Source organism: Silurus aristotelis, assembly GCF_946808225.1.
Source record: "Silurus aristotelis genome assembly, chromosome: 19".
NCBI classification, from domain to species: Eukaryota; Metazoa; Chordata; class Actinopteri; order Siluriformes; family Siluridae; genus Silurus; species Silurus aristotelis.
Genome location: NC_139592.1, coordinates 7,542,270 through 7,568,670, shown reverse-complemented (window position 1 = coordinate 7,568,670; position 26,401 = coordinate 7,542,270). Strand labels below are relative to the sequence as shown.

The window sequence follows — 26,401 nt, the reverse complement described above, 5'->3', positions numbered from 1 at the left end:
CATATAATCAGTGAACATTGTAAATGCTAAATTGTTCATGAAAATCACTTGAGTAGACAAAAACTGTTTAAGAAAGAGATACAAAAGAAAGATGAAGGAAATCTTAATTTAACCCGTTTGACTTGCTTTGTGCCGAATTGCAGCCATGTTGATATTTATAATAAAAATAGAATACAAATTAGTTCGATAATTAAGTCTGAATTTGCATACAATTTCTGTACATGTGGGAAGGAGACAAATACAGTAAATATAATTATAAATTATGTTATTATAAATATAATGCAAACACATATACGTGGAATACAGAAGTCAGAAGCCAAAACTGTATGACTTATTTTGAATTTTTGCAATTTGTTTTCACAAAAATTTTTAAGTAAACAGAAAGAGCAGCTGTTCATAAGCTGTTTATCCAGAATCTGTAAAAGGTTGCTTGGTTCTTTATTACGCTTGAGAGAGTAGGGTTAATTAAATGATAATATTTACACCGAACCATGATGAGCACCCTGCCCAAGGCCAGACAGAGCACAGAAGCCTGATTGAAGAGAGCTAAGCTGGGTCATATTTAGAATGTAGGAGGAGGCTCAAACATGGGGTGAGAGAAGTAGTATTCAAAGGGTAATTGTGCTGAACATTTTGAGAAAATAAGCTGCATTTCGTGTGTGCTTTGTTTTTCTTGTCCTCATTTCCATACCGCCATGCTAAAGCGCTAATGCACTGAGGTGAGGGCTGGGTCAGATTTCATAGAGTAAAGGGTTTCAGGGTACTGCTAACTGTTTGGTTTTTATTTCATTTAAGTTTTGGATCACATGTGGAGTAAACTCAATGAGACTGTGTTTAGAGCTGCTTCTTATATAACCGCTCTGGTCACCGCAGCACCCTGTGTGAGAAAGGCTCTGCGTCTTTGAAGACATGATGCTGCTCATTAAAAAAGGCTATACTTTATGCAAACCTAGACTTACTGTAAAAACATATTTTTCCTGGTAATGTTCTGAGCATATCTGCAATGTAGCCAGATTAGTTGTATAATGTCTGTCTTTGTCAGACATGCTTGGACAAAAGACAAGCTCAAGAAGAACGTTAGGTCACTAACTGAATCACTTTGAGGTTATTTGGTCTTCTGCCATCAGAAAACTATCCAAAATCTGCAAAATCATGAAAAATATTCTGCAAATATAGCGTTTATGCTGGGACCTTCTAAACTCCCTGGCATGTTTTGCCTAGTGTGCATCTGAAAAAAGCTGTTTGGGAGGTTAAATATAATTATGAAAGTGAAAAGTAGACACAGGTTATTTGCGACTTTTTTAAGTTCAGCAGAACATTTACGTAACATTAAGTAAGCATCAAGTTTAAGTCATTGTGTGATCAGTATTTTCTTGCCTAGTGGAATGATGAACTGTAACAGGCTCATTGACCAACTTAATAGGAAAACTGTTAGCAGTTATAAGGCTCTTGCTTTATAGAACTTTTCCAATCACACAAATTGTCTATTCAGCAATTTCAGTCATTTAACAACAACTTCTGCAATCTCATGTTGCTCCGCTTTTTACAAGGTTATTAACTAGATAACATACTTTAACATTAGTTGGTCGGAGGGAACCAGTCAGACTGATTCGTGTTGACAGAAAGGTTATGGCAACGCTTTACAAACACAGTGAAAAGAAAAGCAATTTAGAAAGTAGAAACATCTGAGGAAAACATAAATCTCAGAAGATAGCAGGCACAGGCTCACCAAAACAAGGCAGTTGAAAATTGTAAAAATGTCACCTGGACTTTTTCCAATCTATAACTGTGAAGAATTTGAAATGCTTAAACAAGCATGTTTGGCACCAAGAACCATTGTCCAAAATCACTGATATTACACGTTTTCTTCTCCTGATGTTTAACGGGAGCACTAACAGTAGCTTGTGGCCTATTGATGCATTGAAATGTTGCCGCATGACGGCTTGTTACATGTACAAGTGTACCTTTTAAAGTAGTAAATGAGTGCATCTGCATTGACGTTCAGTTTCTTTTTTCATAGCAGACCCCCTCACATCAAATTCACATTCCAACTAGTAATGTGATCTTTCACCTTGCAACCAATCTCACTTCAGTATAACTGTAATGAAGCTTTTTAGTCTAAGCTGGATCAATAGGTTGACTCGGTAAGTGATTTACAGGCATGGATAGATGCCGGGCCAAGAATTTTTCCTGCACATCGATTGCCCCGACAAACCGTAAAGATCTATTACCGTTCTAATGGAGCCTCAGCCTCTGATGGATGTCACCTTATGACCACAAGGCAGCTTTGAGCTCTGTCTCCTTGTCCTTTACTCAGTAGCAGACTTGCAGAGACAGTGCAAGATCATTAAAAGCCTTCCAAACAACAGGACCCTAGTGAGGACACCAAAAAATTTCAATTACAAATAAGTAGTTCCTGTTAGAATGCCAGTTTGATAGTCTCATGCAATACTGCCACCTATTGGAAACTTCCATGTTTGTCCTGAGACTACAATTTGATTATGAGTCAAGTTCATGAAACAGGAATAAAATGATGAAAGGTATAAATTAAAATATTCATTACCTAAAATCTGAATTGATCTAATGCTTAGAACTCCAATACAAATTTTTTTCTTATCTATACAGAACGATAGAAGGAATAGCATACTTTACTGAGGAACCTACAAAATGATGGAGACTATGTGGAAGTCAGCATTCTACAGTAGCAAAGCACTTCTGGAAAGAAATAAGTATCTTCAAGATCGATTTTATTGCTTGCACATTGTATCTAAAGAATGTATAAATGTAAATCTTGTGACAGATATTTATGATGTTTAGGATCTTTCAGCTTCTCCCATTAGGGGTCGCCACAGCGGATCATCCGTATTCATGATCCGCATGTTTGATTTGGCACATGTTTTTACGCTGGATGCCCTACCTAACACAACCCTCCCCATTTATCCGGGCTTGAACCCGGCACTAAGAGTGCACTGGCTTGTGCAACCCTAACGGCTGGGGTCGGTTCCCAGCCGTTAGAGTTGAACCCGGGCCGCAGCGGTGAGAGCGCCGCATCCTAACCACTAGACCACCAGGGAACCTGATGTGTTGATACTTGCTTGTAAAAAAAAAGCTGTGACTAGCTGTTTAATAGTTTTATAAAAATGTTATAGATTTGGTTCATTAAAAACATTTCTGCAGCTGAATTTGTGGTGTCTATAGCTCAATAAATTTGCTAAAAACTTTTTTTTTTACAGCTAGGCATTATGGAACTGACAGATAACAGAAAAAACTATTTTCAGATGACTGGAGTTGTTGGTTTTGTTATAATCTTTAATAGAATAACAGAATCTGATGTTTTTCTTTTATATCTTTCTTTTAAAACAACTTTCCTAAGGTCTGTAGTTAACAAAAAGAACGGAAATATATGGAATTATCTGCACTGAACTACTCTTAAATATATGATCATTATTAAGTGTGTTATTTATCCAGTCCCTTTCTAGATTCTTCTTGTACCTCTCAGTGAATAGAGTTTAAAATCAATGCTGAAGCATGTCAAGGCAAAGCTTGCTATTTTTCTCCTATAAAGATACTATATATAGACAAATGTATTGGGGCACATGACTTTTCCAGCCATATGTGGTTATTCCCCAAACTCTCACCACAAAGTTTGAGACACACAATTGTATACAAAGTATTTGTACTGTATGTTTTGGTGTTTTCCTACTGGAGCCCCAAACCTGTTGCAGCATGACATTGCTCCTGTGCACAATAACAGCTCCAGAAGATATGGTTTACTGGGTTGGACTGGAATATCTTGAGTGGCCTGCTATAGAGCTCTGACCTCAACTGTATTGAACAAATTTGGGATGAATTAGAAACCTGACTGCACCCAGTGACCCATCACCCTACATCAGTACCTGCCCAAGGCCCTTGTGCCTTAATCAGCACAAATCATGATAACTCCAAAATCTACTAGAACATCTTCCAAGAATAGTGTAGATTTTTATTACAGCAAATGGAGACTAAAGGTGGATTGGGATGTCAAAAAAGACATACAGATGTTGTGAATAGATGCCTATAAACTTTTGCTAATATATTGAAGCTGACCATCTGTATTCATGTGTTCTACATCTCTTATCACTTAATCTTTAATGCTGTGTATCTGAGTTCCTCCACATCCACATAGTAGGCGTGTCACCATGTCTCAAGAGGAAATTAAGGATCGAAGTAGAAGATACAGAGCTAGAGAGTGCTAGCGTGCATTCTGTGTGAACCTTCTCTGATAGATTGACGTTGACATTAATACCACCCGAAACAAATAAGGAGAAAGAAAGGAAGTGAAAAAATTAAGAAGAGAGAGAAAAAGTAATAACTAGGAACTTAAATGACAGTAATGAGACGTGCAGCAGTGCGTTTAAGGATAATTGCATGTCTACTTGAATGTCTAAATGAGTTGATGTCGAGCACCCAATGCTTCATCATGTCTGCAAAATCTCAGAGCTGGATAGTCAAAGCTGTGGTCAGTATGAGCACCACCTGTACGGTCAGGGAGTTAAGAAAATGTAAACCATTCACAGAGACTCATGCTCTGCTCTGTAAATGCTGCCTAATTATACACACAAACAGACACCTTTCTCTTTAATGGGAACACAGGTACACCTGCTCTGCTATGTAGTTATCCAGTCAGCCACCCATGTGCAGATAGAGAGCATATGCATATATGCCTAATTTATTAACATAAAGCTGATCCCTTAAGTTAAGTTATAGAACAGCTCCTATTTTCTGGGAAGGCTTTCCACCAGATTTTGAACATTGCTTTTGTGTTCACTGAACCAAAAGCACAATAATTAGACTAGGAACTGATGACAGATAAAAGGTCTCTGGTGAAGTCAATGTTCCAGTTCAGTTGTGTTCAGCTGAGGTTAAGGCTCTGTGCAGAAAGCTTAAGTTCATCCACAACAGCCTTGTTCTTTTGAACCTCAATTTGTGCACAGGGGCATTGCCATGTTGGAACAGGTTTGTGCCCTTTATTTCCAGTGAAGATGAATCTTAATGCTTTAAAACTGAAGGACATCCTATATAACTGTATGCTGCTTTACTTAATTAAAACACTGACTCAAGATAAAAGACAGGATTATATTTCACAAATTACCGGTAGTTAGTATTACAGATTCTTTTTGTCATTTGCATTGCTAAACATTTGTTCAAAAGTTTAGGTGAGGACCCAAAGGAAAGAAAAAAAGATTATAAATGTGAAGTAGTAGCATGCACCTTATTGGCGAATATTTATATCACATTACTTAAGAAATCTTTGAAGAGATATCATGAATTGTTAAAGTTTAATTTAATTATTAATTTTTTTTTTTACAAATTTCTCGCATGATAATGATGAAATGTCTGCAAAACATACACAGGCTTGTCCTAAAAGTAAAAAAGATGAGTGGAATAGTGTCCACTCCCACATTCTTTGTTATAAAGTAACTATATTTGAACTAACCGCATATCCTAATATTCCCTTAAACAGAAACTATAAAAAAGACTCATATCCCCCATGCACAAGGTTTTATTGTTAGCATGAGGAATTGCTTTTAACGGGAACAAAACCACATTGGGAACCGATAACGTTAGCAAAACTTTGTCTGCGTATGGGCTCATAGAACTCTTACAGTCTCCTTTTATTCATAAAAGCACTGAAAGGTTTCATTATACTTTGTAGGTCAAAAGGCGAATATAATATAATAAGGAACAAAGAAAAAATCTATTTATATTTTACGTTTTATTATGGTATATATAACATATGAAACTTCAGAATTAACTAAGAATGAACTCCTTTTTTAATGACAGCCTATCAACAACCTTTTAGAAAGAATGTGATATGTAATCAAATATAATTACTTTGTGCCTGCAGTAAGCTAGGATATAAAGCTGATTATTTGATTGAAAGTAATGTAAGTAAAGATTGCCCCAGTGCAATAAAAAAAGCTGTGTCAGCTCTGAACAATGTGTACAGCCAATTTGAATAAACCAATATGATCTCAGCAACCCATTAATCATGTATACTGTAGAAATTTCGCCACTGTCATTGCACATCAGCGAGATCTGTTCAGCATATCCTCCTGAGTAAATATGAGTAAAAGCACAGTGCTGTGATCAGAGGCCTTGCAGAACTTGCAAATTGATAATTTAACAAAAAGTAAGAAGGATAATAAAAATTGTATAGTATTTTTATTAAGTACTGCCCTGAATAAGCTATTTTACATAGCATATGCTTATAGATTCTCCAGAATGCAGCAGAATACATTCAAAGCGAAGAGGTGCAAACTTTTAAGCACAGTCTACACCCCCTGTCCCTTAATGAATCGTGTAGCTGTGAATGTTTGCATCTTTTGTAACAGTATGTGTATGAGTCAACTGTCCATAGAGTGGAAAAATACATCACAAACCATACAGCAACTGTTGGACCGAACAGCAACTTTTAATGTCCCACATAGCTGGAGTACAGTATAGAGGGAAATGGAGGGAATGGACTGATATGTGTAGCAAAACTGACTTATACTGTGTGCAGTCATGTGTGACACTTGGAATGTACTTGCCATTTACAGATTAATCAATTGATAAATATTGGATGAAAAGCAAACAAACATAACAAACAGCATGTGGCATCAGTTATTCTCCTTTAGAGGCCGCTCTTGTTATGACAGCGGACCTTTTCAGGCGCTCCAGCACCAGACGCAAACCAGAAAAACTATAGATATGGATTTTTGCCGATAGCTGATAGTTCCTGCAATCTGTGCTGATTAATCAAAACCAATAAATCGGTCAACCTCTACTTTAGAGCCACAAACTAATCATTAAAAGTGATGTGTCATTGGTTTTCTGTACATAAAACCCCACTGAACACATCAGGGTGCAGTATCGCACAGAAAATCCAGCTGAGAGAGAACATCAAGGTATTAAAACTGTGCTTATCCTAGTGCCTGATTATGAGACAGACTCCAACTGTTACTTGTGGAAACGTTCACACACACACTAAACCTTATTTAGTACTGTGCCTGCTGTTTTGCTAAAAAACAATTTCATCCTTTTTTGCTTTAGACTCCTGCTGCTTGAGCTGAGTTTGATGCTTCAAGATACGTGTGCAAACTTAAATACAGTCCTCAGCAGCAGCCGCATAATGAAATATAGCTGTGTGCCTGATACCTGACCTAAGATGATTAACTGCTAATAGCAAACTGGTTAATTTTGCATTTAGTAAAACTATAAATATAACAAAAGTATATACTGTACTGTATATCAATATTAGTCAATTAATTATTTAGTCGGTTAATATTATGGTACAATTGTGCTGCAATAAATCACCTTCACATGCACAGACTATTTTAATCCAGTCTAGTTTGTTGTTAGAAAATATAACCAAACATTCTGTTTTATATACATTGCCACAAATTAGCTTCATTAAATTAATCAAATTAGATAGATCAAGAATATAAAATCCCTTTAAGTTTATCCCTGTTTTATATCTGTAATTTTATTAATTGTCCTATCTACTATTCCTATTTTACTGAACATGGGGCAGCGTGATGCTTGCCACAATGGGCCTCTATAAGCACTTGCTGAAATTCCTATTATTGTGTACGTAGGGATGCAACAATGAATTGCTAAAATCGATAATAAGTGATAATGAAATTTGTTGTGAACGAATGGTGTAATCGATTAGTTGGGCTGCTCCAGTTATGGATTAACGTGACGGCAAGATAATGGCAGAGTGTACAGGTCAACCGACAGCAGGAAAAAGTGTGCGTCCCAAGTCATCCAAGGCATGGGAGCATTCTACAGTATATTAAACACAACAAATAAGACTGTAACCTACAAGTTATTCAAAGTGGAGCTTGTATGAAATGGAAGTACCACAGTGCTGCACAAGCACATGAAAAGAAAATGCACTAGTGTCATCATCAGCATGGTAAGCAAAAAGTGTATAATCCTCATCATAGTTTAATTAGGAGCTATTGTGTAAACTGTTTGTTTGCTAACTTCTGGAATTATCTGTTCTGTCATGACTCGCAGGCATCAGGTTAAATAATCACCTCGCTCGCAACATAATGATGAATCAAATTCATATTTAGTCAATGTTGTGGGTTTTAGCAAATGCTTATGCATTTTTACACCAATGCATATTTAGTCCTTTCGTTCAAGCCTGATAGATCGCTGTGTTTCTCCGTTCCATTCTGCATTTCTGCATCTTATTAAGCAGATCACAAATTCCCACTTGTCCGCTGATGCATTTGATCTCAATTTAAAACCCAGTGATTCCCACTCAGCCAACCTGCTGATTTATTTATATTTTTTGTGTTAACTATGAATTTTCTCACACCGTACTGTGCAGTACACTGTGTCCTAGATTCAGTCTGTTATGTTCCCTTGATTACCTTACTGCAGATGGAAAACTTGCACAGTCAGTATTTGGTGAATAGAAAAGAACATTTCTCAAAGAAATTTTGATGCAAGGAATGGTAAATGCTATTCCTATTACTTTTTATTATATTTTTTCTTTTTATGTTCATCAGTGCATTCCGTTATTAAAAACATTGCCTGGAGACTGCAGCATCACCCATATGTGTCACAATATGCTTAATTTTCACATATTCAAGCATTTTCAACAAACACAAAAATATTCTGAAAAAAGTAAACATCACATTTAATAATAAACCTCTTAATAAAAAGACAACTTATATAAAAAAGATTTTTCTACAGAAAGAATGAATACAATTTCTGTGATCACTGGTGTACATCTATTTAGGCAAAGTCCATGTCGATGTATACGGCAGAAAATATAGTGGAGCATAGAGCAATATAGGAGCATGACTCAAAAGACCTGCCAATTTTTGCACCAGCAGTTGCACACAAAAACAACTATATAAGTGATAGATTTATAGTTTATCTAGATTTTCCCCAAATAGTTCACTGTAATCAAGCAAATGAAGGCACAAGAGTGCAGGAGTGCATGAGTGCAATTTAATTCATTCTTGCCAGTTGTCTGACCAATGAATTGCTGTTAAAAAGAATTAATAATTAATATTTTGACATTTTGGGGTAAAATATCCCTATGAATAAAGCCCAAAAATGCCATGAGGTGCATGTATAAAGTGCATGTGTGATTAGTAGTAATGGTCATAGAAAGGTATGCCTGATTGCAGAGTCTGGGTATAGTGACTCAGATGCTCTGGAATCTTCTGGTGAAAGAGATAAAAAGAAGCACAATTCGGATCAGCAATTTAATACCACAAATATATCAGGGGAAAAAGTATTCAAATTACACAGTACAAAGCCTTAGTCACTACCACAATCTCTTTATTCAATTTTCTTCACAGTACCATACAATACCATATTCCATTTCACAGCTTCTACATTCACTGTAAAACAGTAATATAAAAATGCATTAGTATCTACTCTGCAGACAAAGTTCAAGAAGAAACTAAAAAGATACATTTTTGGCTTTTTTATACTTTACCTATAAATTACGATAAAACTGTCATGTGAATTAAAATAAAAGATACCGTCTACATGCTTTAGATAGAAATTTTGAATAAATACTGTTGGCATAAATATAGTTTCATCTCAATAAAATCATACAAATGTAATTACAGATGCCAAAGCTTTAACAGCCTTAGACAGGTCACATTTAAGAAGGAGAAAATAAGTGGATTTGGAGGCAATTTTAATATGCCAGATCTGATAAATGACTAAGGGATCGTGTTCAGACTGCAAATGTATTCAACAAAAGCTTTGATAATGTTGATACATATTTTATCTCGTCGATAAAAAATATTGAGCAGTATATTTTAATGTAACTGACAACCTTAAATGCAGGCTCATGCAGTGCCATAGCTCTGGTTTTATGTGTTTTTTATGCAAAATATTCACAATTGTTTATTCTTGCAATTGTTGTCAGGACATTTAAGTTCTTCCACTTCACCTTAGCAAGCCATGGCCTCATTGAGTTTGCTTTGTGCAGAGGGCAATTGTTATGCTTGAACTGGTTTGAGCCCTTATACTTCCAGTAAAGTAAAACAGTATCTCTATCCTGTACAATTGTGTACTTCAAACTTTGTGGCACACTTTGGGGAAGAATGTATGGGTGTGATGGTAAGGTATTTACATACTTTTTATTCATATAATCATCAGTAGATTTATTGTAGATATCGTGTTTGTAAATATTTCCTTTTGTGACTAATTATATCTATTTACAGTCTAATGTACATTAACTTATCTGACAATGAAAGCTATATTCCCCTGGTGTTCTTTTTGGAATTTGTATTCATTTTTATTGATATTTTATCACTTACTGCCATGAATGTGTTCTGTGTAGTATAACTACTGTTCTCATTTAAAGTATCCAATAGTAACTCAAAACCTATTTGTGGGCAAAAATCGATCTTAATAAACATTCTCTATCTATAATGTGTCACTTCTGTTATGTCAAATGTTAAGTTATCATTTGTTCAGTAATTGGGTGTTTATTATATACTGTATATCAGAGGTGTAATGATCCATTCCAGTCATGATTTGATTTGAGTTGCAATACTGGCTTTACAATTAAATTGATTCGCAGAATATTTTGAACAGAAGTGTGATTAGCAAAAATGCTGATTGCCACAAACAGAGGTTTATTTTTGAAAAAACAAGAAGTACCTATAATATGCCCCTGTTTGTGATCCAAAGCTATTAGTCACTTCACAAGTGCTAAATACTGTAACTGTCAGTAATGGTGCAGGCTCCAGACGAAATGTATAGCATGATAGATAATCAGTAGAATGATTCCTACTTTGCTCTCTTTAAACAATAATAGAGAAAAAATGTTGTGGATTTAGAGAAAGTGTACGACAGGGTACTGAGAGAGGAGTTGTGGTATTGTATGAGGAAGTCAGGTGTGTCAGAGAAGTATGTGAGGTTGGTGCAGGACATGTATTAGGAAAATGTGACAGCAGTGAAGTGCACAGTAGGAACAACAGACTGGTTCAAGGTGGAGGTTGAACTGCATCAAGGATCGGCTCTGAGCCCTTTCCTGTTTGCAGTGGTGATGGACAGGTTGACAGACGAGGTCAGACAGGAGTCTCCCTGGACTATGATGTTTGCGGATGATATTGTTATTTGTGGTAAGAGTAAGGAGCAGGTTCAGAAGTTACACGCTGGAGAGAAGGGGAATGAAAGTCAGTAGGAGTTTGACAGAGTACATATGTGTGAATGAGAGGGAGGGCAGTGGAGTGGTGCAGTTGCAGGGAGAAGAGCTGGAGAAGGTGAAGGAGTTCAGGTACCTGGTGTCAACAGTGCAAAGTAATAGAAAGTGTGTTAGAGAACTGAAGAAAAGAGTGGGTGGAGAAAAGTGGCAGGAGTGATTTGTGATAGTGGGGTATCTGCAAGAGTAAAAGAGAAAGTTTATAGGACTGTGGTGAGACCTGCAATGTTGTATGGTTTAGAGACAGTGGCATTGACTAAAAGACAGGAGGTGGAGCTGGAGGTAGCAGAGCTAAAGATGTTGAGATCTTTATTGGGAGTGATGAGGATAGACAGGATTAGAAATTAGTTGATTAGAGGGACATCACATGTAGGACGTTTTGGAGACAAGGTGAGGGAGGCGAGATTGAGATGGTTTGGACATGTGCAGAGGAGGGACATGGGTTTATCAGTAGGAGAATGCTGAGGATGGAGCCGCCAGAAAGGAGGAAGACAGGAAGACTAAGGAGGACGGTTATGGATGTGGTGAGGGAAGACATGCAGGTAGTTGGTTTGAAAGAGGCACATGTAGAGGACAGGGGGGTATTAAGACAGATGATCCGCTGTGGCGACCCCTAATGTGAAAAAAAGAAGAAAAAAAAGAAACAATAATAGAGAATATTAATGATATGAGAAATATTTCATTCAGTAAAATAAGCTTTGCGTAACATTAATAATATATAACGCAATATATAAATATACATACTGTATAATTTATATATACAACTTTTGTTTTTTATTTGTCTCTCATAAATGGTAATTATTTGCTTTTACGTTTCTTATACTCAATATATAAAAGCACAATACTTTCAATTGTTTACATTTCTGTGTAAAAAAAACTCTTTAAAAAAATGAATAAAACTGTCTTAATCTTTTTATTTATTATTACTATTCATATATTTTTATTGTGTATAAAGTGTCAGATGCTGTTTTAGAGCTTACTATTTAGCATGGGTAAGAAGAATTCTCTTCTATTATTTTCCGGCAGTCTGGACAGTCACGTCACAGTCTGTCCTAATCAGTGATTCATGACCGAAACTGTACAGCTAAAGCTGCACCTGGCCTCTGGATACAACACCACAAATAATAGGCATGTTTAACCCTACAATCACAAAGTCAACAGACCTGGCACCAAACAGCAAAATCTACATTTAGTGGTTTGGAACATGAGCAGTGTTCGCTTAGAAGTATGCAATAGTAGTTTTTCTGTAATTGCTCATTTTAAGATCAGACAGTAATCTAAAGACAACTGTCTAAACATTAAATCGTTGTGCATATGATGTCCCGTGGAAATTATAACATTATTTATCAGCTACATTGAAAAGTGTGTAAAAGGAAACATCGGACAAACAGAATGGCTTCAGGCAAGCTCTAAATAAGAGCAGTCATGAACTATGAACAACAGCCTTGTAACTTTACAGCGAATTCTCTTGGCAAGAAAAGGGGCCTTCGAGAATGTAGTCTACTTAAATATAGCCATTTTCCACCCAGACACATCATAATATTTTTGCATTCCAATTCCAAAGTGGTCCACATTTTATAGTCCTATACTTCAGAAACTAATTCAGTGTTTAAGTACGTTTCACAACAATATTTATTTGTTCACATAAACAACAAATTTCAGTTTTTTTATGTAAAAAATATAATATTTGATAACCTATCATTTAAAATCATTCTAATGAGATTGTAATTAAATTTTGCTTATTGTTAAGACGAAGAGTTTAACCCAAAAGTACAGGCACTCTCAGTAAAATAATTTGCTTTGGATGGAAAAAGTTGCCCTCACCCTTCACCTGAAAAATGGCAGAAGGGTTGAATACTCAGTTGGGTTTCATCCCCATTGGATTAAATATTGATCGATTATACAATCTTGTTTTAACTAATTCACATTTGTACAATTAAGCTAATAATACACAACTTATTGTTTTATTTTATATATATATATATATATATATATATATATATATATATATATATATATATATATATATATATATATATATATATATATATATATATATATATACAGTGAGGAAAATAAGTATTTAAACACCCTGCTATTTTGCAAGTTCTCCCACTTCACTGTCATAGTAGGTGCATGTCCACTGTGAGAGACATAATCTAAAAAAAAAATCCAGAAATCACAATGTTTGATTTTTTAACTATTTATTTGTATGATACAGCTGCAAATAAGTATTTGAACACCTGAGAAAGTCAATGTTAATATTTGGTACAGTAGCCTTTGTTTGCAATTACAGAGGTCAAACGTTTCCTGTAGTTTTTCACCAGGTTTGCACAAACTGCAGGAGGGATTTTGGCCCACTCCTTCACACAGATCTTCTCTAGATCAGTCAGGTTTCTGGTCTGTCGCTGAGAAACACGGAATTTGAGCTCCCTCCAAAGATTCTCCCATGGCTCTTCCGGATCATCCAAATGGTCATTGGCAAACTTAAGACGTGCCTGGACATGTGCTGGTTTAAGCAGGGAAAGCTTCCGTGCCATGCATGATTTCAAACCATGACGTCTTAGTGTATTACCAACAGTAACCTTGGAAACGGTGGTCCCAGCTCTTTTCAGGTCATTGACCAGCTCCTCCCGTGTAGTTCTGGGCTGATTTCTCACCTTCCTTAGAATCATTGAGACCCCAGGAGGTGAGATCTTGCATGGAGCCCCAGTCCGAGGGAGATTGACAGTCATGTTTAGCTTCTTCCATTTTCGAATGATTGTTTTAACAGAGGACCTTTTTTCACCAAGCTGCTTGGCAATTTCCCCGTAGCCCTTTCCAGCCTTGTGGAGGTGTACAATTTTGTCTTTAGTGTCTTTGGACAGCTCTTTGGTCTTGGCCATGTTAGTAGTTGGATTTTTACTTTTATGCAGCTAACGACCTCAAACAGGTGCATCTAATTTAGGATAATAAATGTAGTGGAGGTGGACATTTTAAAGGCAGACTAACAGGTCTTTGAGGGTCAGAATTCTAACTGATAGACAGGTGTTCAAATACTTATTTGCAGCTGTATCATACAAATAAATAGTTTAAAAATCATACATTGTGATTTCTGGATGGTCACCCAGAGTGTCCTGGTTATCCATTTGTCATAAACTAAACCCACATTTACAAACAGGGTTAAAGTACCACATTCATCTTATTTTAATCTTTAATAAAAAATATTTAAGAGTTTAAAACATTGGTAACACTTTTGTTAATACATTGTTAACAGTGCATGAAATTAGAAAAATTGCACAGGTTTAAAAATATGCACAATTTGCAATGGCTGCACCATCTTTTATAGTGAGCATTTAGAAAGCATTTGAAAATGTATGTAATGCCAAACCTGGTGTTATGTTCAGAGATGGGATGTAATGATGTACAAATACTTAATTACTGTACTTAAGTAAACTTTTCTGGTATCAGTACTTTACGTCACTATTTACTTTCACTCATACATTTTTTTACACAAATATCTGTACTTTCTAGTTCTTACATTTTCAAACTAGGCTTGTTACTTTAGATTTAATCTATTTGGTGACGTGATCAATATTTTTTCTTCTCGTTGCTTGCCATTTTCTGCCGATCAACCAATTTCTTGTCATTGCGCAGCTTATTCAACCTACCACTAGTGTATAATTTCCTGGCTCTCACACACCACAATGTAAGTTAGCCTATGAACTTAACAACAAGCAGGGCAGAAGGCAGCAAGAAGTATAAGGCTGACGTGGATGACTGGAGAGGGAGTTAGCGATGTAAACATGACAAAACATAGACATTCCTGACTACCTGTATTATCATAATCTTTTCTCTGCTTGTTTTCTATATGGTGGATGTTTAGCCTGGATACATTCATTAAGTAACAAAATGTTAAATTATTTTGTATTAGTATATATTAATATGATGTGAGGTTCAGTTACCAGCATGACACTAAAACAGGTAGTAGTAACGGCTACATGTCAGCACCCAAACTTCTTTACTTTTACTTGAGTGAAAAAGTGTATTCAGTTCTTTAACTTTTACCAGAGTCTTTTAAAAAGTAAGTATCTGGTCTTCTACTTGGGTAAAGGATGTGTGTATTTTTGCTATCTCTGGTTATGTTGCACACAATCACTGACACTTCTACAAGCTAAAAATAGAGCAATTTCAATAATGAACAAACTGAGTCAGCTGCAGAAACATGCCCTCACTGCCAGTGAACAAATATAAATGCACAAGCTATTGCCTGTTACCATGGCCTTTACCTGAGGTACCAATAAATATACTGAAGTCTAGATGCTTTATTCCGTTTATAAATTAAGATTAATGTGCACACTAAAAACCATGGGAGTACTCTGTTGAGCACACTAAAAACAACCATTACAGAGGTCTCTATCAAAAAGTTTTTCACTTTTTTAAGACTACAAGCTAACCTTATAGCAGCTGAAATTGGACAGCTCTAACAGAAAACCATATAAAACTATATTATTATTACAATATCATTTAGTCAAAACAGCTATACTATTTCCTAATTTGCTGTAATTAAGTTCTTGGAAAAAACAACTTTAAAACAAAAGTCATACAGAGTGAACTTTTTACACAAACGCTGTTGTTATCATATTTTCTTCTTCATTTTTTCTTCATTCGGATCCCATATGCCCCTTTGTGATATTGTCTATCTTATTGTCATAAGATATTGTATAGGATATACACTCCTTTTATCTCATTTCATCCTTTCACATTTGCAGTAAGTGCATTTCATATTTTCTGAAGCAATTCAGAAACTCCACAGCTACTACTTTTGAGGAGGGCTAATTTGCTAGGGCATCAGTATATATCACTCCTAAACGGTCCCTGAATTAGCTATGAATTTTTCTGTTGCACTGTATGGCACTTAGGCTTGAGTAGAAAGTTCATACCTGTGACCCAGAAGGGGCCTATGGTGAAGACTGCAGGGGTTAAAACAGCAAAAAGCACCTTTCTATGTTAATGTGTATGTGGTGGTCATTGCTATGCATTGCACTGCTGGTTAAGCCTTACACTTTTGTCCTCCAAGGACAAAATGATATATCACTCTTGTACTGAAGTCACATAATAGCTCCACTTGAACCCATACTGAGCTCTAAACACTGGCTTTTTGCTAGTATTTACTTAAGTAAAAAAAAAAAATAGCTCGCCTGGTGGCTTTGTGTCTCTGAAGTGACCTTGTGTTTGAACACTTGTGAGCTTCGATAGACAAGAAAAGGACCTTACAAATATCCAAGTAATATTTGCTCTGTTTTTCTGCCCAATAAAGGGTCTTTCTGAGTTACTCGCTGAGACTGTGTTTTATTATAGCGAATAAAAGAATGTATTATAGATATGCATGGAATATATAGTAAACGATACATGTGTACAAATACACACACATTTGTTCATTTTCGAAATAACAGCTCATTACTGATAATATTTCTACAATTTATTTTATTAAATGAGTGTGATTTATCTTTGAGGCAGGCCCATGCATCAGATCTCCTAGTCTCTATTTGTAAATTTGTGCTGAACATGAAGGTCAGAAAAAAGTTCTGTTTTCTTTAACCTTTCCTTTTAGATAAGCTACACTGATACCAAGACACAAGGTGACACAGGAAAGACCTGTCTTAATCGGTGAATGAGACTGTGTGTGTACTGTAGAGTGTGTGATTTTGTCTGATACTGTATGTGGTACCTAAGTTCACTAAAACAGTGTGATTTAAAACATGGAGAAGGATTAACGACACATTTACATAAGGTTACTAAAAAACCAGCACTGCTTTAAAAAAACTAGAGAAATGCCATATGCATTTATGCCCACTCTGAATAAAAGGGCTGAACAACAATATTTATGAATGTCTGAGCCAAACCAAATGACAATATACTTTTTCTTGTATGTGATCCTCTGTGACAGGTTCTAAATAGTAATAGATAAATTACCAAAAGGGTCCTGCTGTCATTCTTCATAGGTTTAATGAATGTGACTAGATAAAGCCTGTATATTAGCCCCCATAAAAACAATGAACAATGTGTGTGTGTGTGTGTGTGTGTGTGTGTGTGTGTGTGTGTGTGTGTGTGTGTGTGTGTGTGTGTGTGTGTGTGTGTGTGTGTGTGTAAAGAATTGTTCCTAGGTAGGTAGTTAATTTTTTCCCAAATATAAAATAAAATAAAAACATTTTATTGAAAATTGCACTGTAACATTCCATAGATAAAAGTCCTACTGATTTTTAGTGAGAGCTCCTGAAAGAGGCAGCCAGGTGATGGCACAAGAAAGTCTGGGATTACAAGCTACAAGGCAGCCCAAAGCATTAACAAACCACCAATTATGCTGATGGTGGAAAATAAATTGACCACAAAAAATTTATTTCACAGGTATTTTCAAAAAATGTTCACAATGTCTTGCACATTTTTTAGAGGTACCAATAATTATGAAGTGACTGTAGGTACAGACATGAATTTTACTAATTGGAAAGCCTTTATGAAGTTTATTATCAACTTTACTGGCATAGATAAGTCAAAAATAACAAACATTCGTGCTTCTTGTCCTCTGTGAATATCCTGTGTATCATTATCATAAGAAAGCATTCGGAAATACAATGCATAAAGCAGCTTTGGGATTTTTTTCACAAACAAAAACAAGAAACACTTGATCTCATTTTCTCATGTCATTTTCTCATGTCATTTCATCTCATTTCAATTTCAGCTTTCTTCCATCTTATCAGATAAGTGATTATGCAAACTTTGTGTATATTTAATTCCATTATACTGTCATGTCAAATCCACTGAAGAAGAATTTGACTCAATTTAAAGCAATTTCATACTTTAGATATCCGGTACATGGTGTGAAGCTATAACACATATACTGGAACATTTACTTAACTGCCTCTATTAATGGAATATTTGAATCAGGTTTCACAGCGTTAGAGACAGATGGAAAACAATCCGTTGCTAAGTCCCTAATCCATAATGCATAAGCACTATAACACAATGCATTAGCACTATAACAGAGTCTAGCATAATCACAAACACACACACAAACACTTATACACCTCAGTTTAATGATACCTAATGCCAGAGGGTAGCTTTAATCCGTATTGGAAAACGTTCCTGTATTGTAAAGAGTCTTTGTGGTCGATGCCGACGTCTAGAGGCTAAAACCTTGGAGAACAGAGCAATTCTCCCTACTGATTCAATTTGGCCACACTGCAAGAGGGCACAGGAGGACAGAAATGAAAGACACAGCAGGATCTAGGCGTTCAAACATATGTATATGCACATACACCGAGCCACGTAAACCCACACAGGTTTGGTTGTAAAGTGATTGCAAGATTGTTTTTTTTTTTTCTTAGATTACTCAAAGGAATAATAAAGATGCTCTGTTTCTGATAAAGAAAAATCGAGACCACATGTAAAGAATGCTCTCAGTTTTAAAAAACATGCTAATGCTTTGCCCTACAATGACAGGAGATCTGCCATTTTTCTTTTTTCCATTCTATCTTATAATTTTTAATTTATACATTTGTCCCTATATGTATTATCTCAACTGAGCAAGCCAGGAAATATTCCCTGAGGTGACAGCAGAAAGAAACCTTAAAAGAAACCAGACTCAAAAGAAAACCCATCTTCATCTGTGTGACACAAAACTAGGCAGGTGAATATTGGAGGAAAAAGACCATACATTTTTCAATCTCCAAATATCCAATTTCAAAGTGACTATGTGTACTGAAGCCTTACATTCTTGCACTCCGATGATATGTGTGGACTCTGATGATGTCTTCTGCTGTAATAGATGATCTATCATGGTTTGGTTTGTTGATTTGTGCATTTTGAAATGCTTTTCTTCTCACCACAGTTGTAAAGATTTTGATTTAAAATTCTATCAAATTTCCTGTAAACTTAAACCAATTTGGCTATTCTATTCTGGCTTCTCTCTTCACCTTTTCTTTGCACACTCTGTATTAATTATAGATACTGCATGAGACCTAAATAGCACCACCAACCATTCTATTCTCATAGTCAGTTTTTTATAAGGGTATCAAATTAATTGAACTATTTGAACTGTATCTGCATGATTTTATGCATTGTTTGGTTGCCACATGTTCAGCTAATTGGATAAAGGCACGAAACAGGCTATTAAAGTGGCTAGTGAGTGAGGGACATACTGCTTATTCTTTGCTTGCACAATGCTTTTATGTTGAGAGAATACCCAATAAAATGGCAAAATGGCAAATGGATTAGCATTTTACTAATTGCCACTTACCTCAAATGCCATACAAGATTTATTATATTGGACCACGTGTTGGAAAGCAGCCCTAATGATATAGCCTTGATAACGGATACAGTGCATGGTGTATAAAATGGAATATAAGTACCATCTGGATTCCAGACTAATGCCTGGTGCTCAGGTGGTACTGTGGAGATGGCACAGTCATTATGTCTATCAAACCAGCAAGCCTGCAGGCTTTACATAGATCTTTTACCTTCCTGGAGGGCAAGTCACCGACCTGAATTTGTCTGCTATGGGTAAATGGCAAAAATTCAGCCTGGGAAGTGCAAACACATTTGGTTTGCCCTTGTGAAAATAAGTTTTAGTACATTTCAAAAGTTTTCTGTTCACCCAACTGGCATTGCAGGATATGCAAAGCGACAAGCAGTGTTCATTCTATAATCAGTGGTAATGTATGTTCTAAATGAAAACATGCTGCTTAAGGCATTTCCTACTATAAAGACACACATAATTTTCCTATAATGTGGTTTCATCAAGCTATGTGTGATGAGTAGGGCTTTGCCATATCACATTGTCCATGATATACCCGTACAATTCCTCCCCATGATATAAATCTTTATAATATACTGTAAAACTTTCTTTCGGCTTCTCCCATTAGGGGTCGCCACAGCGGATCATCCGCATGTTTGATTTGGCAAATGTTTTTACGCTGGATGCCCTTCCTAACACAACCCTCCCCATTTATCCAGGCTTGGGACCGGCACTAAGAGTGGCTGGGGTTGGTTCCCTGACCGGGGATTGAACCCAGGCCGCAGTGGTGAGAGCGCCGCATCCTAACCAATATACTGTACATCTTTTAAATCATTATTTTGGTTATATACTGTTTTGATATATAGCATAAGTTCTAAGTTTGCAATATCAAATATAATATGTACTTTTCTAAAAGAATAGTGTTTACATTTTCATTTTCCTGCGGTTAGTCAATTAAACCTGTGAATATTAGTTTCTGTAAATATTTTTAGCCTCGAACATTCATTGGTGTTTAAATTTAACTTCAATGTATTAATAATGTATAGCTGTTAAAACTTAGCCATTTTATGGCACAAAAAAAAACTGATTATGAGAATACAAGAAACAAAGTTGAGTCCAAAATTTTAGTATATACAGTGAGGAAAATAAGTATTTGAACACCCTGCTATTTTGCAAGTTCTCCCACTTAGAAATCATGGAGGGGTCTGAAATTGTCATCGTAGGTGCATGTCCACTGTGAGAGACATAATCTAAAAAAAAAATCCAGAAATCACAATATATGATTTTTAAACTATTTATTTGTATGATACAGCTGCAAATAAGTATTTGAACACCTGAGAAAGTCAATGTTAATATTTGTTTGTTTGCAATTACAGAGGTCAAACGTTTCCTGTAGTTTTTCACCAGGTTTGCACACACTGCAGGAGGGATTTTGGCCCACTCCTCCACACAGATCTTCTCTAGATCAGTCAGGTTTCTGGCCTGTCCCTGAGAAACACGGAGTTTGAGCTCCCTCCAAAGATTCTCTATTGGGTTTAGGTCTGGAGACTGGCTAGGCCACACCAGAACCTTGATATGCTCCTTACAGAGCCACTCCTTAGTTATCCTGGCTGTGTGCTTCGGGTCATTGTAATGTTAGGTCGAGGCTGGGTCTTCCATCTTCAATGCTCAAACTGAGGGAAGAAGGTTGTTCCCCAAAATCTCGCAATACATGGCCCCTGTCATCCTTTCCTTAATACAGTGCAGTCACCCTGTCCCATGTGCAGAAAAACACCCCCAAAGCATGATGCTACCACCCCCATGCTTCACAGTAGGGATGGTGTTCTTGGGATGGTACTCATCATTCTTCTTCCTTCAAACACGTTTAGTGGAATTATGACCCAAAAGTTCTATTTTGGTCTCATCTGACCACATGACTTTCTCCCATGACTCCTCTGGATCATCCAAATGGTCAATGGCAAACTTAAGACGTGCCTGGACATGTGCTGGTTTAAGCAGGGGAACCTTCCGTGCCATGCATGATTTCAAACCATGACGTCTTAGTGTATTACCAACAGTAACCTTGGAAACGGTGGTCCCAGCTCTTTTCAGGTCATTGACCAGCTCCTCCCGTGTAGTTCTGGGCTGATTTCTCACCTTCCTTAGGATCATTGAGACCCCACGAGGTGAGATTTTGCATGGAGCCCTAGTCCGAGGGAGATTGACAGTCATGTTTAGCTTCTTCCATTTTCCAATGATTGATCCAACAGTGGACCTTTTTTCACCAAGCTGCTTGGCAATTTCCCCGTAGCCCTTTCCAGCCTTGTGGAGGTGTACAATTTTGTCTCTAGTGTCTTTGGACAGCTCTTTGGTCTTGGTCATGTTAAAAGTTGGATTCTTACTGCTTGTATGGGGTGGACAGGTGTCTTTATGCAGCTAACGACCTCAAACAGGTGCATCTAATTTAGGATAATAAATGTAGTGAAGGTGGACATTTTGAAGGCAGACTAACAGGTCTTTGAGGGTCAGAATTCTAGCTGATAGGCAGGTGTTCAAATACTTATTTGCAGCTGTATCATACAAATAAATAGTTTAAAAATCATATATTGTGATTTCTGGATTTTTTTTTTAGATTATGTCTCTCACAGTGGACATGCACCTACGATGACAATTTCAGACCCCTCCATGATTTCTAAGTGGGAGAACTTGCAAAATAGCAGGGTGTTCAAATACTTATTTTCCTCACTGTAATATTGTGGGCAGTTACTGGATGTATACATGTACATATAAATGTTGCATGTTGCACTTGAGAACCAAACCATTACACCTTTGTGTTTTCTATCCAGATATACCTTTTGATTTGATATTTTTATAAAAAAAATGTTGGTGTTTATTTAACAATAATTGAAAGATAGATACTGACACAAACTATTGCATCAATTTAAATATCTGTTACAAGCAATTTTTTGCAGTTTATTTATTTCAGGTTTTAATTTTAAAATGCAATATAACTCGTGCATAAATTATCCTGATAATAGAGTCACATTTTTCACATTTATAAGTAGATAACATATCAGTGGCGGCTGGCCAATAGAGGGTGCTAGGGCGCCGCCCTCCCTGAACCACACACGCAAAATTATAATCATAAAAATTATTTAAATGTATATTTGTATGATGTAATATATTAGAAAATCATCTGTGGAAAATATTTTTTTTCACAATCACCATATGTCCTCTCTGTGTGCACCACTCAATTTCAGCTGAGGGGCAATCGAGAAAACGCCCAAAGGAGGCGGGTCTTTGTAGAATTAAGTCAAATGCCTATTCAATATATAAATATATTCAAGATGTGACATAAAATGTAGCCAATCAGCGTCCCCAATTCTTATCTGCAATGGCCGATTTTTTTTGTCGCCCCCAAACTGCTCAAATGAGGGCTTGGCCAGTAGTGGCGCGATTTTCAATTAATGTTATGTGACAATGGCGGACTCAGGTGTAATTAGTTCCGGACACGAAAACTCTGTATAATCTCTACTCCAATGCCCGTTTGAGAAGAGAACTTTGGCAGAAAAACTGAAGGTAAAAGAACTGGGTCCAGATCAGCCTGATCTCTTAATCAGACAGCAGACAAGCGAAAAGGGGAAGACGTACACGCGAAGCTACTCTTCACATTGGTACACCAAAAAGGCCTGGCTATGTGGGTGTGTAAATGCAGGCTTTTTCACCACATTGATTTTCTTGTACATGGTTATCCTCAGAGTCATGGAAGTATCCAGAATTTAACTGCGACTTGTAAATTAACTGTTTAGAGATGCTTTAACGAATAAAAATGTGACCAGATGTTTTTAAACTGTGTCTGCATTTCAATAAATCATATTGCAGCACTTGCTGAAATTGTTTGCTGTGGCAGTGTGCCACAGCCCCACTTAAGAAAATTTTCACCAGCCGCCACTGTAATATATTTGCATTTTTAATAACAAATGAGGACAACGTCTACCTTAAATCCAAATATGTTTTGTTTTTTTAGATCTGCTTTATTTTTTAAGTTGTCAAACAGCTTTACTAGTTCTTCTGCTGGATTAACAAACATTAACATAAATGTGCATGTGCAGACTCTTGTGAGAAATAATATAAAATATTCTTACTTTGTATCAGTCATTTAAAATTTTTATTGTAGAGCATCAAGTACCTTGATTTCCCAATACTGCTTGAAAAAATAACATTTTGTTTTGCTGTTTTACAATTGTATTAAAAATGCAGTACTACAGTAGTGCCAGTGTTTTCTAGCACAAGGCATACTGGTATGAAAACTGCTAAATATGCTACTCACATTGTACTTTAAAGGTGTCAGTGGATCTTAAATACTGATTTGGTGTGAATATTTTGTTACGCTTTCTAGTTATTGACATCAGTGTATCACAAGTAATAGAACACATGAAAGACATTTTCCATAATACATAGCTTTTGCTGGAAGCACTGTGTGCATGTCTTTTCTTTTTTGATTGACATGAAGCAACATGTCATCTCTTTGAATATTAGATATTTCTAAAAAAAAAAAAAAAAAAAAAATATAAAAAAAAATAAAAACAAACATATAGCCAGCTGTGACTTTTCTTTTCATTTCTTTTCTTTTCTGGAGCTAGCAATTTCACAGAATAAATCATGCTTTATTAGAAAAAAAACACCCTCCAAATTTGCCTCAATTTTATTATTGTGGAGGCACAGTAGGAATTGTCAGGGATCACCCTGCTTCTTCTCCGGTGCGCGCCCCGCCCGCCCGGAGCGCTTCGCCATCATACTGATTCCACACACCTGTTCCTCATCACCCTCACAGCTATATAAACGCCTCACTCACACCACTCCGTTGTCCGTTATTGTTTGTGTTTGGACTCTGAGGGTGTTCTATGTTTTCTACGTTTGCTTTTGTTTAGTGTGCATTAAAGTCTGTTTGCTGTGCCCCGGCTTCCGCCTCGCTCACTCACGCCTGACAGGAATAAGAGAAAGCGCACACTGATAAATGTATGATTTCTTGTTTTTCCCTGAACGCTGATGCATTTTGTACCGTGATTGAGAAACGGTGAATATCAATCAGGGAATGAAGCTGACTGGTTCACAAAAAGCTGACTTAAGAAACAGAAAGGGCTGTAAAGCAGAGTCAGGGGAGTGTCGTTAAATGAACGTATTCGATGTAATCTCAGTGTATTAGAAAATGTTTTGCTACAGTGCAAGTCAAAAATGTCATCCAAGCTCAAACGCTTAGCCTGTTCATTTAATGCCATGTATCAATCATGATTAACACCAATAAAAAATGTTGGGTTAAAATAAATGTATACAGAATATAGCCAGATCTATAAATAGTATGTCTTGTAAATTTGTTGTGTATTCATATTTATTTATTTATTTTTTTAAACAATGGCTGACAAGTAATTCTTGAAAAGGTAAGACACAGCACAAATTTTTTTTATTTCTTGAATAAATTGCATCTATAATGCATTATATGGACAAATGTATTGCGACACCTGACTTTTCCAGCCATTTGTGGTTATTACCCCAAACTTGAAGGCAAACAACTGTATAGAATATATTTGTACAGTATGCAGTAGCATTACATTTTCCCTTCACTTGAATTAAGAGACCCAAACCTGTTCCAACATGACAATTCCAAGCTCCATGAAAATATGGTATACATTGTTTGGAATGGAAAAATTGGCATTCATATGCCACCATTGGGATGAATTTTAATGATGACTGCAAAAGAGTTAGCAAGTTATCTCCTTAAAAAAGGAGTTACCCTACAGGCAGTTTTTAACTTCTTCATGTCTTTTTATGACTGAAAAGCTTGTTTCCTGTTATGATATAATATCTTAAAATCAGTTGGGGTTTTTTATATAAAAACCACAGTGCATAGATGACCTGCAATCCTTACTAACCCTAATTTATAGAAATCATATGGGAAATGTTGAGTATTCTTGAATTTATTTTAGATTCTATATCAAAAACAATGCATCAAATTGAACAAATATTTTCTTGACGCAATCCTTTTTGCAACATTTCCTGTAAATCTTTCATTTTAAATGTCTTAATAGTGAAATAATCATTTCAATTCTAACTTACAACAGAAAGCATAGATTCTTAGATTTATGAAATATGCAAATGAATAAATGTTTAGTTAGATGAGGTCTTGTTTGCATATATAAATATTCATGTCAGTGAAAAGTTCTAGTAATTGGACACACTGTACTGTACACTTTCACTGTTAACTTGCTCGGTCATCAGTAAAAACGTACTAAACATACGTTTAACGTTATACAAACATCTAAGGCTGTGCTATTGTATTGCAAGCGATACTTCATTCTTTAAAAAAACAGAGTATATTTACACTAGTAACATCAGTTACGTTCACATGTTAAGTAGATGCGCAAGGCACAGTTGCGTTGCGTACGCGCGAGCGTCGTGGATGCCATTAGAGTTAAGGGCATTCAGCAAGAAACATTTCCATACGTTGATGTCGTTTTCCGGCTTATCGCGACTTACTTTGTCCTGTTGTGGCTTTCACCGTCAAAAAAAGCTAAATGCCGAGTGTGCACAGGCCACTACAACGTCTGCACCGCAGAGAAGGACAAGCCGTTTCCAAACTGAAGGTGAGATGATGCGTGGAGAGTTACAGCTTCATTCATTCTCTCGCTTTAACATCTAACTACATTCTCTCTCTCTCTCTCTCTCTCTCTCTCTCTCTCTCTCTCTCACACACACACACACACACACACACACACGTTTTTGCTACATGGTGGGGACTCCTGACTGACTCGTGGTAACACCGATTTCTAAATACATTAAGGCCACAATTTTAAGTCAGACGTCTCTTTTTGGATTTTTTGTTCCCCAAAAATCTTTATATTCAGAAATACACAAGTTTAGAGAGCACAATTTTTGTC

General features: G+C 36.3%; 1 protein-coding gene across 3 annotated transcripts in view; it reads right to left on the bottom strand.

Annotated features, from left to right (window-relative positions):
- Positions 1-26,139, bottom strand: part of rap1gapa (RAP1 GTPase activating protein a) — a 121,919-nt gene extending 95,780 nt beyond the window's left edge. For all 3 annotated transcript variants that reach the window (XR_014538007.1, XR_014538008.1, XR_014538012.1), the window contains exon 1: positions 26,001-26,139. The gene's annotated coding sequence lies outside the window, so the exon portion shown is untranslated. The remainder of the gene's footprint in view (positions 1-26,000) is intronic.
- Positions 26,140-26,401: the final 262 nt, after the last annotated feature.